The sequence below is a fragment of the Natrix helvetica genome (genome assembly GCF_964273705.1).
Source record: "Natrix helvetica genome assembly, chromosome: 1".
Taxonomy (NCBI): Eukaryota; Metazoa; Chordata; class Lepidosauria; order Squamata; family Natricidae; genus Natrix; species Natrix helvetica.
The window spans coordinates 7,998,525-8,014,969 of NC_138548.1; the positions used below are offsets into that span (position 1 = coordinate 7,998,525).

General features: G+C 44.8%; 1 protein-coding gene across 2 annotated transcripts in view; it reads left to right on the forward strand.

Moving 5' to 3' along the window:
- The window catches only part of KDM4B (lysine demethylase 4B), a 250,925-nt gene that overhangs the window by 59,437 nt on the left and 175,043 nt on the right, over positions 1-16,445 (forward strand). The gene's annotated exons all lie outside the window — the stretch shown is intronic.

The following is a 16,445-nucleotide window of genomic DNA, read 5'->3' on the forward strand; positions in this document are numbered from 1 at the left end:
GACTCCTTGGTGCTCTCTGAACTTGGTTGTTTGCTTACAGATATTTCATGACGCAATTAAGTAACATCATAGCCATTGGTCTGAAACGGTATAGCATTTCCTGCCTAGGCAGGGGGTTGGACTAGAAGACCTCCAAGGTCCCTTCCAACTCTACTATTGTATTGTATCATCAGTGCTAGAAAGGGAGTAGGATTGAGGAGAGGAGCGGAAGGAGGAAGAAATGGAAAAGGGAAGGAGAAGGAGGAGCAGGAGAAGAGGGTGGAGGAGGAGGAGGAGGATAACTGTGGAGTTCTTGCTTCTCTCTGAACTTGGTTGTTTCATTGCAGACGTTTCATTACCACGCTAAGTAACCTCATCAGTGCTAGAAGGCAGAAGGGTTTGTGAAGTGGAGGAGGATGGCAACTGCGGTGTTCCTGGTGCTCTCTGAACTTTTCTTGCAGGCGTTTCATGACCCAACTAGGTAACATCAATGCTAGAAAGGGAGTAAGGACTGCTTTCTCTGTTTATGTACTAGTGCAGGGGTGTCCAAACTTGGGAACTTTAAGACTTGTGGACTTCAACTCCCAGAATTCCCCAGCCTGCTCTGCTGGCTGGGGAATTCTGGGAGTTGAAGTCCACAAGTCTTAAAGTTCCCAAGTTTGGACACCCCTGTACTAGTGGCTTCCTCCGTCAGGGTTGGTGGAGGGTCTTCTTGCTAGTTCCTTGATGAGCAGGGCAGCCTAACAGGGCAAACCACGACATAGAAGCAAAGACCAAGCCCCCACTCCCTTTTAGCACCCATGATGTTACCTAGTTTGCGTCACGAACCCCCTACAAGAATGCCACCAGGCTCAGAGAACACCAGGTGAAAAATGCATAAACTCTTCTGTCCACCCAAGTGCTAATTTTGCTTTTCTCTCTCTGCCTGAATCGAAACCTTTTAAGTGTTTTGTTTCTTAAGGGAATGGGGGCTGTTTCCTTCTGTGAGTGAGATGGGCAGTTTTCTGTCCTGTGCACCAAACAAAACAGGGCTACTTTTGAGGGTGGTGGGGGGGTGGGATCCTACCGGTTTAACAACCAGTTTGCTGAGCGCACGCGCGCAGTTGACAGAGAAATCACCTACCACATTACTGCCAGGGACGGCAATTCACTCTGCCACGCCTATCGGCTGGGCTTTAGAAAAGGGAATATAGGTGAGTATAGCGCAGGGGAGGATGGGCAAGAGTCGGACTTACCTGTTCGCCCAAACCAGTTTGAACTGGTAGAACCCCACCTCTGGCTACTTTTGCCTGGCAGTGGAGTGGCTTGGGATCAAGGAAACAACAGGAACACCGGGAATAGAGAAGAAGGAGAGGAAAAAAGACCATGGATTTGGTCAGTGGGATGAGTGAAGATATTCTCAGTGGCAGCTGCTAACAGGAAGAAAAATGGGACCAGGCGGGACATCTGATTTGGCTGCATTGGGAATTGTGGAAGGGAAAAGGGCCCAGCGAGACCCAACCTCATCTTACTGGTCCTGTCCGGGGTTTATTTTGCCTTATCTGAAACCCAAAACAACCACAAGGTTTCTGTTACTTTTCATTTCTGTTGAACCATCAACATCTGAAAATAGTTGGTCAGATCCTCGCCAGGTCATGGTTCCGAGTAATGCTCCCAACCAATTCAAGGCTCTGAGGCCTCTGAGGCTTCCTCAAAAATCCTGTTTATTGGGTACATCATATCGGTACGGTTAGATGTGGCCAATAAACAGGATTTTTGAGGAAGCCAAGGCCTCAAGAGTGTTAAATTGGTTGGGACATTACTCGGAACCATGACAGCTGTTGGTTTTTTGTTTGTTTGCTTGTTTGTTTCATGCATATCACTCATATTTAATCTTTGAAAGAAACCAAACAGACAATCACAAGACTGATGTGTTGGCAGTTGCTAGATTTTTCCCGTACTAAGAAAGAAAGAAAATTCACACACCTATTAAAATTGGTGGGCTCCACAGCACAAGTGTGCCCAGTCTTTTGTCAGAGGGAGGAAAAGAGGCTTAGGCCCTGGGGCAACTGAAATGCCAGGGAAACCTTCCCAAATTCAGTGTGTTTGGAAAAGGATTGCCCTGAAGCCAAGGTTTCAGAAGAGATTCCTTCACTTCAACTGCTTGAACCAGCCCTGTGTTCTAATCCCCCCTTTGCATAGCTTTTGTTCTGAATTGTCAAAGTACCTTCAGGGCAAGCCAGGGACATAAAAGGAAGTAAAATGTTATCTGTTAGCACTTAACAGTTGTGCTAAAAAAAAAAGGGGGGGGCGTTTAAAAAGCCTTCCGACTTGTTTCATAAACTGAAAGTATGCATGCAAATAGGAGATAAATTTGGCTCTTGATAAACTTCCTTTCTTCTGCTCTAAGCAATCTTTATCGGAGGCTGTTCTGGGTGACTGATAACAAGGGGCCTCTGCAGAAGGTTGGTGTCCCAGGGGTCTTCCAGTAAGGGTCTGAGTCCTTACTTTGCTTTCTCCCATTTCCCTTTTTTGTTCACCCCATAGACCAGGGGTGTCCAAACTTGGGAACTTTAAGACTTGTGGACTTCAACTCTCAGAATTCCCCAGCCAGCTATGCTGGCTGGGGAATTTGGGGAGTTGAAGTCCACAAGTCTTAAAGTTCTCAAGTTTGGACACCCCTGGCCTAGGAGAATCAACAGGAGGTCAGAGGTGGAGCTATGCTGGCTGGGGAATTCTGGGAGTTGAAGTCCACAAGTCTTAAAGTTCTCAAGTTTGGACACCCCTGCCATAGACATAACTAATTTTGACCTATGAACCTTGGTGGGAAGATAAAAGAGGGCAAGCCATGCTGGGAGAGCCACTAATCCAGTCAACATTTCCTTTTTTGGAGATTCCGAAACTCAGAGTCTCCTTAAAAAGGGTCACAAGTGCAAAAAAAAATGGTCCTAAGTCCCCCTTTTCAGCTCCCTTGTAACTTTGAACCGGAGTGAACCAGATTTCTCCTGCATTGCCCGATCACATCGTTTCATCACGAAGCACCGCTATCCAGCTACTTACTTGATAAATAACTCAAGATGGTGAGCATCCCTAATATTCCCTCCTCCTCTTCCCCCCCCCCCACAACAACAACAACCTTGTGAGGTGGGTTAGACTGAGACAGAGTGACCGGCCCAAAGTCACCCAGCCAGTTTTTGGTACCTAAGGCAGGACTAGAACTCACAGCCTCCTGGTTTCTAGGCCACAACCTTAATCCCTAGACCAGCGCCCCCCGAACTTTTTGGGCACCAGGGACCAGCTCCATGGAGAGAGAGATTTCTGCAGACCGGAGGGGGCTGGGGTTTCATGTATTGCCTGCATCCCGTGGATGGGGCTTCGCTTGTTTGGTGGCCTGGTTTCTGGCATGCCGTGGACCGGTGCCGGACCACGGAACCAGGTTGGGAGCCCTTGCAGTAGGTGGACCAAAGTGACTCTGCTTGAAACAGCTGGGCAGTTGGAAGTCTGGAAATGCGTTTTGCAGTTTGTCCAAACGGCTTCATTGGTTTATTTATTTTATTTGATTTCTAGACCGCCCCCTCTCCCCGAAAGGGACTCGGGGTGGTGTACAGGTACCAAATTAAAAACCATACAAATAGTAATAAATAGAATTAAAATCGGATTAAACTTTAAACCCCTGTACAAATTTATAAAAATTAAAAACTCAGCCTAAGACCACCCACGAAATTTAAAAATACAGACTGAGGTGGGAGAGCTGGAATTAGGCCAAGCCGGCTAGATTAAACAGGTGGGTTTTGAGCTTCTTACGGAAGGAGCGGAGGTCCGTGGTTGTTCTGATATCCGGGGGGAGGTCATTCCAGAGGGTCGGGCCCATCACAGAGAAGGCCCTTCCCCTGGGCGCCGCCCACTGGCACAGCCTAGTGGACGGCACCCGGAGGAGTCCCTCTCTGTGTGAGCGAATCGGCCGAAGGGATGTATGGGGCAGGATACGGTTGCAATCAATAATGAATAGGTTGTAATTCATAAATACTGCATGCTTACACCTTGTGGCCGTGGGAAGAGCAAGCACTTGTTTTGATTTGCCCTCACGCCATCCTGGGTGGAGGTGCTTGGGGCCTCTGGTCAGCTTTTGACATTAAGAGATTTTGAAGTTTAAATCTCGCCAGGACGCTTTTTCGTGTGCGTGTCGGGGCGCTGTGATCGGATTCCTTCGGCAGCCTAGTTTCCCAGCGGTGCGATCGAACTTCAGAAAGGCAGAGGGAGTGGGACGTTGGATTCCTCTGAACTGGTTTTAAACTGGTGTGACATAATAGGTGAAGGAACTGTGGGGTCTTTGGGGCTCTCTGAGCTGGGTGGTTGTACATGAAGGCCACGTGAAATGGTTGGTGGCTCTCAGACCGGGAGGGTTGCTGCCATTCCAAAAACCTCCTTCCATTTGTGTTGCTCGGTGTGAGGAGGCAGTTGGCTATTTCCACTCTTAGCATTTGGGCCCCCGGGGACTTCCCACACAGAGATCCTGAGGACACGTTTTACAATCACAACAGAATAAAGCACTTGCCATAGGTATCGATTTTCCTAGATGGGTGGTCTTGTCATTCTGGAACTTTCCTTTTCCCTTCCCTTCCTTTCCTGTCTCTTCCCCCTCCCCTGCCCTTCCCTCCCTCCCTCCTTCCCTTCCTGTCTCTTCCCCCCCTTCACCTTCCCTGCCCTTCCTCCTTCCCTCCCTTTCTCCTTCCCTTCCCTGCCCTTCCCCCTTCCCTTCCTGTCTCTTCCCCCTCCCCTGCCCTTCCTCCTTCCCTCCCTTTCTCCTTCCCTTCCCTCCCTCCTTCCCTTCCCTTCCCCCTTCCCTTCCTGTCTCTTCCCCATCCCCTGCCCTTCCCTCCCTCCCTCCTTCCCTTCCTGTCTCTTCCCTTCCTTCCCCTTCCCTGCCCTTCCTCCTTCCCTCCCTTTCTCCTTCCCTTCCCTTCCTGTCCCCTTCCCCTGTCCCTTCTCTCACTTCCTCCTTCCTTTCCTGTTCCTTTTCTCTCCATTCTCTTCCCCCTGCCCTTCCTGTCTCTTCCCCCTGCCCTTCCCTTCCCCTGTTCCCTCCCTTCCTCCTTCCCTTTCCTTCCCCCTTCCCTTCCTGTCCCCTCCTCTTCCCCTGTCCCTTCCCTCACTTCCTCCTTCCCTTCCTTTTCTCTCCATTCCCTTCCCCCTTCCCTTCCCGTCCCTTCCCCCTGCCCTCCCACCTTCCCTTCCTGTTCCGTTCCCCTTACTTCTTCCCTTCTTCCTTCCCTTCCCCCTTCCCTTCCTCTTCCTCCTCTTCCCCACCCCTGCCCTTCTCTTCCACTTGTTTTTTTCCAATGCTTGCTGTCAACCACTTTATTTTGGAAGCTTCAAAAGTCCTTGAAATGTATTTCCTTTTCTCCACTAGGTGACGCTAGTTGCATAGCTAGAAAATCTTCTGGCTGCACAGCTCTTTGATTAGCCTTTGGGATTAGCACAACAAGGGAGCCGGGAAGCTGCATTGGCCCTTTATTGTGTATGCATTCCGAAAGTTACATTTTGTCTGGTTTGGTATTCCAACATTTCAGTAGACCAGCCCTGGTTCCAGCAAAATCCTGACTCCTAACTAAACCATTGCTAGTGAAACGGGGGCTTTTTATTCGCCTAGGTATTTTGCCAAACTGAAAGTCGGCTAAATGAGAACACTGTGCCTAGATTCTGTTTGAAACGAACACCGTTTGGAATTGCAGCCAGTTAAACAGCCTTGTTTGTTTTCTCGGCTGTAAACATCCAGGAATTAATTCACTCCCCCCACCCTTTTGTATAAGTGATATTTTTGAGGGAGAAAAGGAAACGATAGAATATAGGTCTAACCTAAAACCAGACTTCAAAATCAGACTTTTGACAAACCCCTTGGTTTGCAAGCAGGAAGGATCAAATAACTGGGTGAAAAAAAAGGAATCTTCTCGATTTAAATCCTTGGAGATTCAATCCATTCCGGTCAGAGGAGATCAAGTGCTACCTAATTAGATCAGCCATAAGCAAGATGTTTGCACTAAAGGCACAGTTTCGCAACCTTGTCAATTGTAAGATTGTGGAAACTTCCATTCCCAGAATTCCCAAGCCAGCATTGCTCGAATTCTGCAAGTTGGAAGTCCAGACGTCTTAACGTTGGCAAAGTTGGGAAATCCTGACTTAAGGGCTTTTATTCAACAGGAATTCCAGTTGGCTTAAATCTTAAATTGTGACTTTCCTTGCCTGAAATTTTAAAATTGTAATTTTGTGAATGATGTTGAAAAATGAGCCACGGTGGCGCAGTGGTTAGAGTGCAGTACTGCAGGCTACTTCTGCTGCCTGTCGGCTGCCTGCAATTTGACAGTTCAAATCTCACCAGGCGCAAGGTTGACTCAGCCTTCCTTCCTTCCAAGGTGGGTGAAATGAGGGTCCAGATTGTTGAGGGCAAGAGGCTGACTCCGTAGACCTCTTAGAGAGGGCTTTAAAAGCACTACGAAATGGTATGGAAGTCTCCTTCCTTCCTTCCTCCCTCCCTCCCTCCCTCTTTCTCTCTCAAGAGCCCTGGTGACACATTGGTAAGAACGCAGCATTGAAGGCTGACTCTGCTCACTGCCAGCAATTCGATCCTGACTGGCTCATGGTTGACTCAGCCTTCCATCCTTCAAGAGGGCTGTAAAGCTCTGTGAAGCGGTATTGCTAAGTGCTAAAAGGGTTTGGCTATCTTAGAGCTCCATAACTGGTAATGTTGACCTGAGACTCAACATTGATTCCAGCATCGGGTTTCTCATAATAGCCGGGTGAGATTCTCCTAGGACTGTGATGGCGAACCTGTGGCACGTATGCCACAGATGGCACGCATAGCCATTTGTCAGGGCATGTGAAGCGTTGTCCTGTCAGCTGGCCAGCGCGCATGCACGCGCTGGCCAGCTGACTTTCGCCTTCTTTTGAGGCAGTTTTTCGTCTGGCAAAAAATGGACCTACGGGGAACCCGGACGATCAGGAATGGCCTTCTGGTTTGGTCGTAGGGCCGTTTTTCGCCCTCTAGAGCCTTCAGGAGACTTCCCTGAAGGCTCCGGAGGGGGGGGAAATGTACCTACGGAGAAACTGGAAGTCCATTCCCGAACTTCTGGGTTCCCTGTAGGTCTGTTTTTTGCCTTCCGGAGGCTTCAGGGAAGCTCCTGAGGTCTCTGGAGGGCATCCAGGGTGAGCGTGGGAGGCTGTTTTCGTCCTCCCCAGGCTCCTAGAAAGCCTCTGGAGCATGGAGAAGGCGAAAAATCCATGCCAAAAGTGGGGGTGGTGGTGGTGGTGTCGTGTGTATACCATTGTGGGTGTAGCATGCCCGCGCACGACCCCCTCTGTGCTCCCCCCGCTTTTGTCACGGGAGCCAAAAAAGGTTCACCATCACTGTCCTAGAGCGTTCACAGTCATGTGCTTTGCTTGTGAGATGAGGGGATATTGACGCTGATGTTGTTTTTAAGGGCCATCCTTCCGTCCAACACCCAGAAGCTGTTTGTTCTTCTCACCAGCCCCTTTAAGCAGCTTCGATTTTCCCAACCCCTACAAAACGCCAGTCCCATTACGTTTCATTCTCCGCCGTTGTTAACCAGAATTAACCAGCTTTCATAGGCAAAATCTGGTTTAATCGAACATACCGCCGTTCCGTTTGGCGATCATCTGCTGTGTTTAGCGGGACGGACCAGGATTAACGGTTTCCATCCCAAACGGTGAGATAGCAGAACAGAAGTTGGTGTATGGAAAGTTGCATTTGATTGGCTTCCGCTCCGCTAAGTCCATTATTAAAGGGATACTCCAGGATGCCTCTGACTAAGCCCCAAAACCTGATAAGAGAAGAAGATCAATTGCCACCTCCTGATGGGGGTGAATCTGTCATCAGAAGGACCACTCCAGCAGATGTTGCTTTTGTACCCAGGCCAAAAGCAGCCTTGAGAAAGATAGAGTCACAGATTAATTGAAATCGGCCCTGGCCACTGGTAGACAGCTGGGGATTTCTGCTTTGAAATTCTCTCCTCCAGATTTCCCCCCCCCCTCCAGGGACGGGCAGGGAGGGGAGAGGTTGGAAAAATTAAACAGCTTCCTCGCCAAGGGCAGCTGACTTTAAGCTCCGAAGCCCATTCATTAAGGATAAGGTGAGCTGGTCTGTGCTGGTGATGATAGAAGTGGGGCTTGATGAAGGGCGAGGGGAGTTTTAGAATAAAACAGCATAAAGAATTTTCTTTATTGCCCATGTGTGATTGGACATACAGGGAATTCGTCTCTAGTGGATAAGCTCTCAGTATACAGGCCTGGGGAGCCCAGAGCCCATTAAATGACTGGTACGAATGTGTGTTGTCGATGGAGTGTGTGTGTGGGTTATTATTTTATCACTTTTCTTTTATTATTATTTTTTCTTCTTATTTCTTTTATATTGTGTATTTATGTCCTTGCAAGCTGCCTTGATTGCATAGTTGATTGCAACTCTGTCCCAGTTAAGAGAGTGATGCAGTGCCTCAGTGGCTAAGACGCTGAGCTTGTGGATCAGAAAAGTCAGCAGTTAGGCGGTTCGAATCCCTAGCGCTGCGTAACCGAGTGAGCTCCCGTGACTTGTCCAGCTTCTGCCAACCTAGCAGTTCAACCGCACATAAAAAATGCAAGTAGAAAAATAGGCACCACCTTTGGTGGGAAGGGAACAGGGTTCTGTGCGCCTTCAACGTTTAGTCATGCCGGCCAAATGACCACAGAGACGTCTTCGGACAGCGTTGGCTCTTAGGCTTTGAAACAGAGATGAGCACCGTCTCCTAGAGTCGGGAATGAGTAGCCTATATGTACGAGGTGAACTTTTACCTTTTTTAAGCTGCCTTGAGTCGCCATGTCCGAGTCGGCAATATAAAATTTCCAAATAAATACAGATAGACAGACAAAGCAACAAACTGATAAATCGCAAATCATAAGATACAATCAATGGAGGAGCCACCAAATAAATAGCAAAATCATAGGGTGAGCAATCGAACATCATAAGGATTTCTGGGGACCCTGGCAACATGATCATTTCTTGTCCCCTTTCCCAAATAATCACATTTTGTTCCTGAATTCTTTGAGGGAGGCCATGATTTTCCTTGGTCTTTCTTACATCTTAGAGTCAGACTGTATTTTCTCTTCGATCTTCGATTCACCATGGACTCCACAAGATTTAACCCCAGATTTCAATCCTAATGTTTTTTCCAAGCCGCTTCAGTCCCTTAATAATACTGTATATGAGGTTTTGTATAGACCAGCAGGGGGAGCTGTTGGATTTCTAGAAATATACAGCCTAGGAGCCAGTTGGGGCTGGCTTGCCTTGTCTCTGATGTGGCTGTTAATGACGCTTGTGTCATTTTTCTTTTGCCTGCTTCTGCCCCTGTGGAATAGTCTCCATTCCCCTCATCCTTTTTATAGAGTCTTCAACCCTGATAATGATAATCTTGGAGGATGCCTCTGGGGGGGTTACTAGCGCTAGGAACGCCACACGTCTGGAGGCCCTGCTCGGTAATAACAAAGGCAGGGCTGAGATGGTAATTTTAGATAATGGGTTCTTTCCCACCAACGCTTCTCTTCCCAAGGTTTAAGGTAGCTCCTTCTCAGCAAAACCTCTTCAGCAGGAGCTGCTCCGCCTGGCGGACCCCGGAAAATAGTCCACGCTCTGTAGAGGAAGAGTTTCAAACCCCAACCTCAAGGATGGGGAAGGAAGGAAGTGTGTTTTGAAGGCATCTGAAATTGGCTGGCAGATCCCAATGTCAATCCAGAACGGTCAGGAGAGAGATCCTCAGAGCTACCTTGAGGACGTAGGCCCAAAGGGCAGACATTTTTAGAATACAGGTAGTCCTCAATATAGGACACAGTGGCTAAGACACTGAGCTCGTCGATCAGAAGATCGGCAGTTCAGCGCTTCGAATCCCTAGCGCCGCGTAACAGAGTGAGCTCCCGTGACTTGTCCCAGCTTCTGCCAAACTAGCAATTCGAAAGCATGTAAAAAAAATGCAAGTAGAAAAATAGGAACCACCTTTGGTGGGAAGGAAACAGTGTTCCGTGTGCCTTCGGCATTGAGTCATGCCGGCCACATGACCAGGGAGACGTCTTCGGACAGTGCTGGCTCTTCAGCTTTGAAACAGAGATGAGCACCGCCCGCTAGAGTCGGGAACGACTAGCACATATATGCGAGGGGAACCTTTGCCTTTTAGTCCTCAACGTATGACCACAATTGAGCCCACAATTTATTTTGCTAAGTGAGATGGTTTTGTTATGTGAGTTTTGCCCCATTTTACGACCTTTCTTGCCGCAGTTGTTAAGTGAAGCACTGCAGTTGATAAGTTATTAACCCGATTGTTAAGTGAATCCGGCTTCCCCATTGACTTGACTTGTGAGAAGGTCACAAAAGGGGATCTCGTGACTCCGGGACACGGCAACAATCATAAATATGAGTCAGTGGCCAAGCGTCTGAATTTTGTTCTGGTGACCATGGGGAGGCTGCAACGGTCGTAAGTCTGAATGTCACTTTTTTCAGTGCCGTTGTAACCTTGAACTGTCACTAAACGAGCTGTTGTAAGCCGAGGACTACCTGTAGTGGTGGGGTTTTTTTGTTTTTAACTGGGGGATTGAAGATACACTGATTTCCGACTCCATACATGCAGTTCCCCAGCCATTGTGTTAAGGGTTAGGCTTAGCATGCTGGCTGAGGAATTCTGGGAGTTGAAGTCCACATCTTTTCAAGTTGCCAAGGTTGAAAAACACTGCTTTAAATCAAGGAAAGAAGTGATGAGAAGGATGCTACAAGCCAAGTATGGGAGACGAATCGTGTGTTTACAAAGCTCCGTGGAAGAAATGATTGTTATAAAACAAACACAAGAAAAGCCCAGACACACACAAGGACCTTTTAGATCACATGATTTGCTCAATTACATTTCAAGGAAACTGACGGCTATAAAAAGTCTAACAGGTCCTTTTCAAGATACAGGAAATGTGAAGTTATGTACAACTCGTCTTAAAATTGTCACACGCAGATTAACAATTAAAAAAAATGAGATGATCTATTAAGAGTAGCACACAGTATTGTCTTTTAATAAACACGGTCTTCAGAGGTCCACTAAATTCAATTAGTTCCCATCAATTAGCAACTCAAGATTTCATTCTTTAAGTCATTGATCCTTCCAGGGTGGAAGGAACCCTGTGGGAATCCTGAAACCATTCAGGTAAATGGGTGCACTAATATGGATGTGGGTCCAGGAATGGATGGAGGAGAAACGTTGCACTCAGGAGTTACCATAGAAGAGAATATTTGTAGCTTGTGGTTGAAATGTGGAGTCCTGGTGCTCTTTGAGCTTGGTTCTTTCTTGCAGACCTTTCATGACCCAACTAAGTAACATCATCCATGCTAGAAGGAAATGTGGGGCTTCCTCTCTGTTTATATACTAGTGCAGCGATGGCTAACCTTTATTGGCTCACGTGCCACAAGTGGGGGGAGCGCAGGGTGGTCGTGTGCGGGCGTGCTGTACCCATAATGCAATGTGTGACCCCCCAGTGCGCATATGCGCACAACAGGTGCAACCCCCCCATTTTTACATGCTTTTTTCACCCTCCCTCCCCAGGCTCCAGAGGCTTTATAGGAGCCTGGGGAGGACGAAAAGAGCTTCCCCTGCCCCCCCCCCCCGGAGGCCCTCCGGAGGCTTCAGGGACCGTCCAGAGGCTTTCCCTGAAGCCTTTGGAATGCTTGAAATGACCCTCGGAGCAAACCGGAAGTGACTTCCGGTTTGCTCGGAGGGTCTTTTTTTTTTTTTTTTTTTTTTTTTATTAAAAGAGTTTTGTACAAACAAATTTTCCCCCTTTTCACCCCCCCCCCTCCATACAATATAAATCTCATACAAATGCTATACCCCCCCCGCAAAAATTCACATTCAAATATTATACCAAACACTTTACCCCCTCCCCACCCCCCATCTTAAAATAGATTACTCATAACCCCTCTCCTCCCAACAAAAACTATAGAGATTAGTCTTAAATTAATAATAACACATTGATCATTTTCTAAGCTAATTTAACATCTATAACTCTTAATATAAATTTCTCCTAGCCTAACAATGTTTCATTAGTCCCATCTTCTAATTTATTCATACATATATATTGCCCCACCCTCCACCCTAACCCTCCCCCACCTCCCACACAAACCCACCCCCCTGACTTCCGCTGTATACCACTCTAATAATTCCAAACATCCCATATACTATTTACTCTGATCATCTATCGGTCTAAACATTCTTACCTAAAGGCTAGATAATAACTCCTAGTCTGGTATTTATTCTGTATATAATCAATCCATTTTGCCCATTCCTGTGTGTAATCCTCCTGTTTCTGAGCTTTTAAGAAAGCTGAAATTTTTGCCATTTCAGCGAACCCCGCCACCTTCTGAATCCATTGATCAATTGTTGGCAAAAAATCTTTTTTCCAATGTTGCGCAATCAACAACCTAGCTGCTGTAACCATATACAAGGCCAATTTTGTTTCCCCTTTGGTAAAATCCTTAACTATACCCAATAAAAACATTTGTGGAGTGAATTGTATTCTTTTCTTAAATACATTCTGCATAACCCACCATATTTTTATCCAAAAAGCTTTAACCTTGTTGCAAGTCCACCATACATGAAAAAAGGTAGCATCTAGACACCCGCATCTCCAACATTTTGGTTGAACATTTGGGTACATGCATGATAATTTTTTAGGATCTAAATACCATCTGTAAAACATTTTATAAAAATTCTCCCTTAAATTCTGTGACTGTGTAAATTTAACATTCTGAACCCATATTTTTTCCCACGTTTCCAACATAACCACTTCCCCAAAATTCTGAGCCCATTTAATCATACAATCCTTAACCAATTCACTTTCTGAGTCTCTTTCTAACAGTACATTATATATTCTTTTAACTTGTTTTGGACCAGTCTCTTTTATCTGCTTAATCAGTTCCACTTCTTTATCCATAAAGCCGACCCTGCGATCTTCTTCCCATCTCTTCTGAAGCTGTATGTAATGTAACCAATTTAAAGTAATTCCTTCTTCCAACAGCTGTTCCAAAGTTTTTAACTTCCTTTCGCCCCCATCAGCAATAAGCACATCTTTATATAAACAACCCCCGAGTGACTTAATATTCATAATCCCCATGGTGTCTGCAAGATCCAACCAAAGCGGTATTTTATAATCCCAATTGGGCCGGTGCTTCTTCCATATTCTCATCAAGGCACTACGGAGAACATGGTTGTTGAACACTTTATCCACCCTGTCTTCATAAAAAAGATATGCATGCCATCCCAGAACAAGATCATGGCCTTCTATATTGAGCAATTCCATTTTTGTTTTCCCAAACCAATCTGCTACATGCGTTAATACCGCAGCTTCATAATACAATCGAAGGTTTGGGAGTCTGAGGCCACCTCTTTCACGTGTATCTTGCATAATCTTCATCTTTACTCTCGGTTTTTTCTCCTTCCAAACAAATTTATTTAATGTTGTTTGCCAATTTAACAAGGTTTTATCTGACTTGAGCACCGGAATCATCTGGAATAGAAAGATAAATCTAGGTAGAATGTTCATTTTAATTGCTGAGATCCTTCCAAGCAAAGACAATTGTAACTTTTTCCACGCTTCAAGATCTTTCTGTATCTTTTGCCACAACACTTCATAGTTATTTGAGAAAAGTTTTGTGTTTGATTCTGAAATTTGTATTCCTAAATATTTAACTTTAGAAACTATTTCAAAACCTGCTAAACTTACAAGTCTCTTTCTTTGAGTCTCTGTCATGTTTTTAACCATCATTTTCGTTTTGTTTTGATTTAGTCTAAACCCAGACACCATGCCAAATTCTATTATGATATTTTTCATCTGGATTATTGATTTCAAAGGATGTGAAAGGGTAACAACCAGATCATCGGCGAATGCTCTAGTTCTGTATTCCTTTTGCCTGATAGCTATGCCATCTAAGGATTTTGAGTCCCGAATTGCGTTCAACAAGACTTCCAAAGTTAAAATAAATAACAATGGGGATAGTGGGCAACCTTGTCTTGTGCCTTTTTGTATCTCGAAAGTTGTTGACAAATTTCCATTAATAATAAGTTGTGCATTTTGTTGCTGATAAATTGCTCCAATCGCCTGCCGCAATCGTGGTCCCATATCCATCTTTTCCAAAGTCTTGGTTAGAAAGTTCCAATTCACTCGATCGAAGGCCTTCTCTGCATCCAAGAAAACCAGCACTGCAGAGATCTGCTTATTCTTATCAAGATAGTCAATTAAATCTATGAGTTGCCTTACATTCTCCTTCATATGTCTGCCTTCAATAAATCCTGCTTGATCATGATGAATAATCTCTTGAATAACCGGCATCAATCTGTTGGCTAATACTTTAGCAAATATTTTATAATCTGTGTTCAGAAGAGATATCGGCCTGTAATCCTCTGGTTTCTTAGGGCCCTCTTTATCTTTAGGTATCAATGAGATAAAAGCCGCTTTCCATGAGAGAGGTATTTTACCTCCTTGTTGTATATTACAAAATAGTTGTGTGAGATATTCAATCATTTCCAGTTGTAAAGTTTTATAATACATTGCAGTCAAACCATCAGTCCCTGGAGCCTTAGCTAATTTAAGTTGGTTTATAACTAAAGTGATCTCATCAGCGGTTATAAGACGTTCCAAATTTGCCTTTTGAAGCACAGAAATTTTTGCAACCCTTTTTCCTTCCAAAAAATCATCTATTAACTTGTTCTGTATATTATCCTGTACATATAGCTTAGTATAATAGTCCACAAATGATTTTTTAATCAACTCTTGTTGATATACCATCTTCCCTCGAAACTCAATTTTATCAATAATTCTATCATTCATATTCCTTCTCAAAGTATATGCTAACCATCTACCAGGTTTATTAGCGTTGGCAAAGGTGTTATGTTTAGCAAATTGCAAATTGGTTGCTGTTTGTTCTGCTATAAGCATCTGAAATTGATCTTTCAACAGCTTTAGCGCCATCTGGAGCGCCTGGTCATTCGGGTTTATTATAAGCAGCTGTTCTTTACGTTTTATTTCATCTTCCAATTCCATTCTCCTTTTCTGTCTAATTTGTTTGTGTTTAAAGTTCATATGTATCAGGACCCCACGCATATAAGCTTTACTTGCATCCCAAACTATTTCAATGGGAGTGCCCTTATTCATATTAAAACTAAAAAATTCCTTCATGTGTTTTTTAAGTTCATCAACATTTTTTTCATATCTAAATAAATTTTCATTTACTCTCCAAGACCTTCTTGGCCTCATCCCTAATTCAATTTGTAACCACACCGGACTATGATCGCTAAGTGACCTGGGGAAAATCTTGGATTTCTTGGCTTTAGGAAGTAGATCCGGTGTTAACAAAAAGAAATCAATCCTTGAAAAGGATTTATGTCTATCTGAGTAGAAAGAAAAATCCATCTCATTTAGATGTTGTGTCCTCCAAACATCTTTTAATTTCAAATCGTCTTGTAAATCAAAAAAAGCCTTTGGTAATTTGGTAGTGAATTTCGTCTTTGTACTCTTGTCTATCTTTGGAGAAATCACTCCATTCCAGTCTCCCATTATTAGAATACTCTTAAAGTTCCAGTCTAAAATTTTTAAATGGAGCATCTTATAAAAACTTTCTTGGCATTGGTTAGGAGCATATATTCCTAGCACCAAAATGGAACCGAAGTCTGTATCAAATTGAATTGCTATATATCTACCAGCGTCATCTGCCTCTATAACTTTAGTTGAAAATCTTTTATTTATATATATCACCACACCATTTTTCTTTACCAAATCAGAGGCAGCATAAAATGTTCCCAGTTTTGAATTCACTAAGTACTTCTGGTCTTGCAGCCTAATATGAGTCTCTTGAAGGCAAACAACATCATTATTAAATTGCTTCAAATAATAAAATATTTTTTTCCTTTTTTGTGGAGAGTTCATTCCATTCACGTTCCAAGATAATAGCTTAAGCATCTTTAGATCTGGTCTGAAGCGCTGAAAGCATTTGCTGAAGATCTCTCTCCACAAAACCAATCTCCAGCCCTGCTCCTCCCATGGCTCCGGTTTGCTTCTTAGCTTCTTTCTTAGCACATTGTATTTGAGGGTCGACGCGCTTATGAGATTCTAACATTTGTCTAGTCGTGGATCTGGTAATACGTTGTTCGACAGGTTTAAATATCGGCATTTCAGTGAGAGACTTAGAAGGTCCTTCTTCCAAGAAGGAGCACAACAGAGATCCAGAGGGGTCGACTCCACCTACAGCACCCTGCCCCTCCTCCTCTTTTTGTGTCTGCATTCTTTGCTCTTCTGTCTCTTTCTCAAACATCCTCTGCTCTAAGACATCCAAATCTACTGGTGTTGGTGTAGATGTACGTGGGGGGGTTGCATTTTTCTTGAGTATTCCATGATAAAAGTCTCTGGCTTTATCTATTGTATTC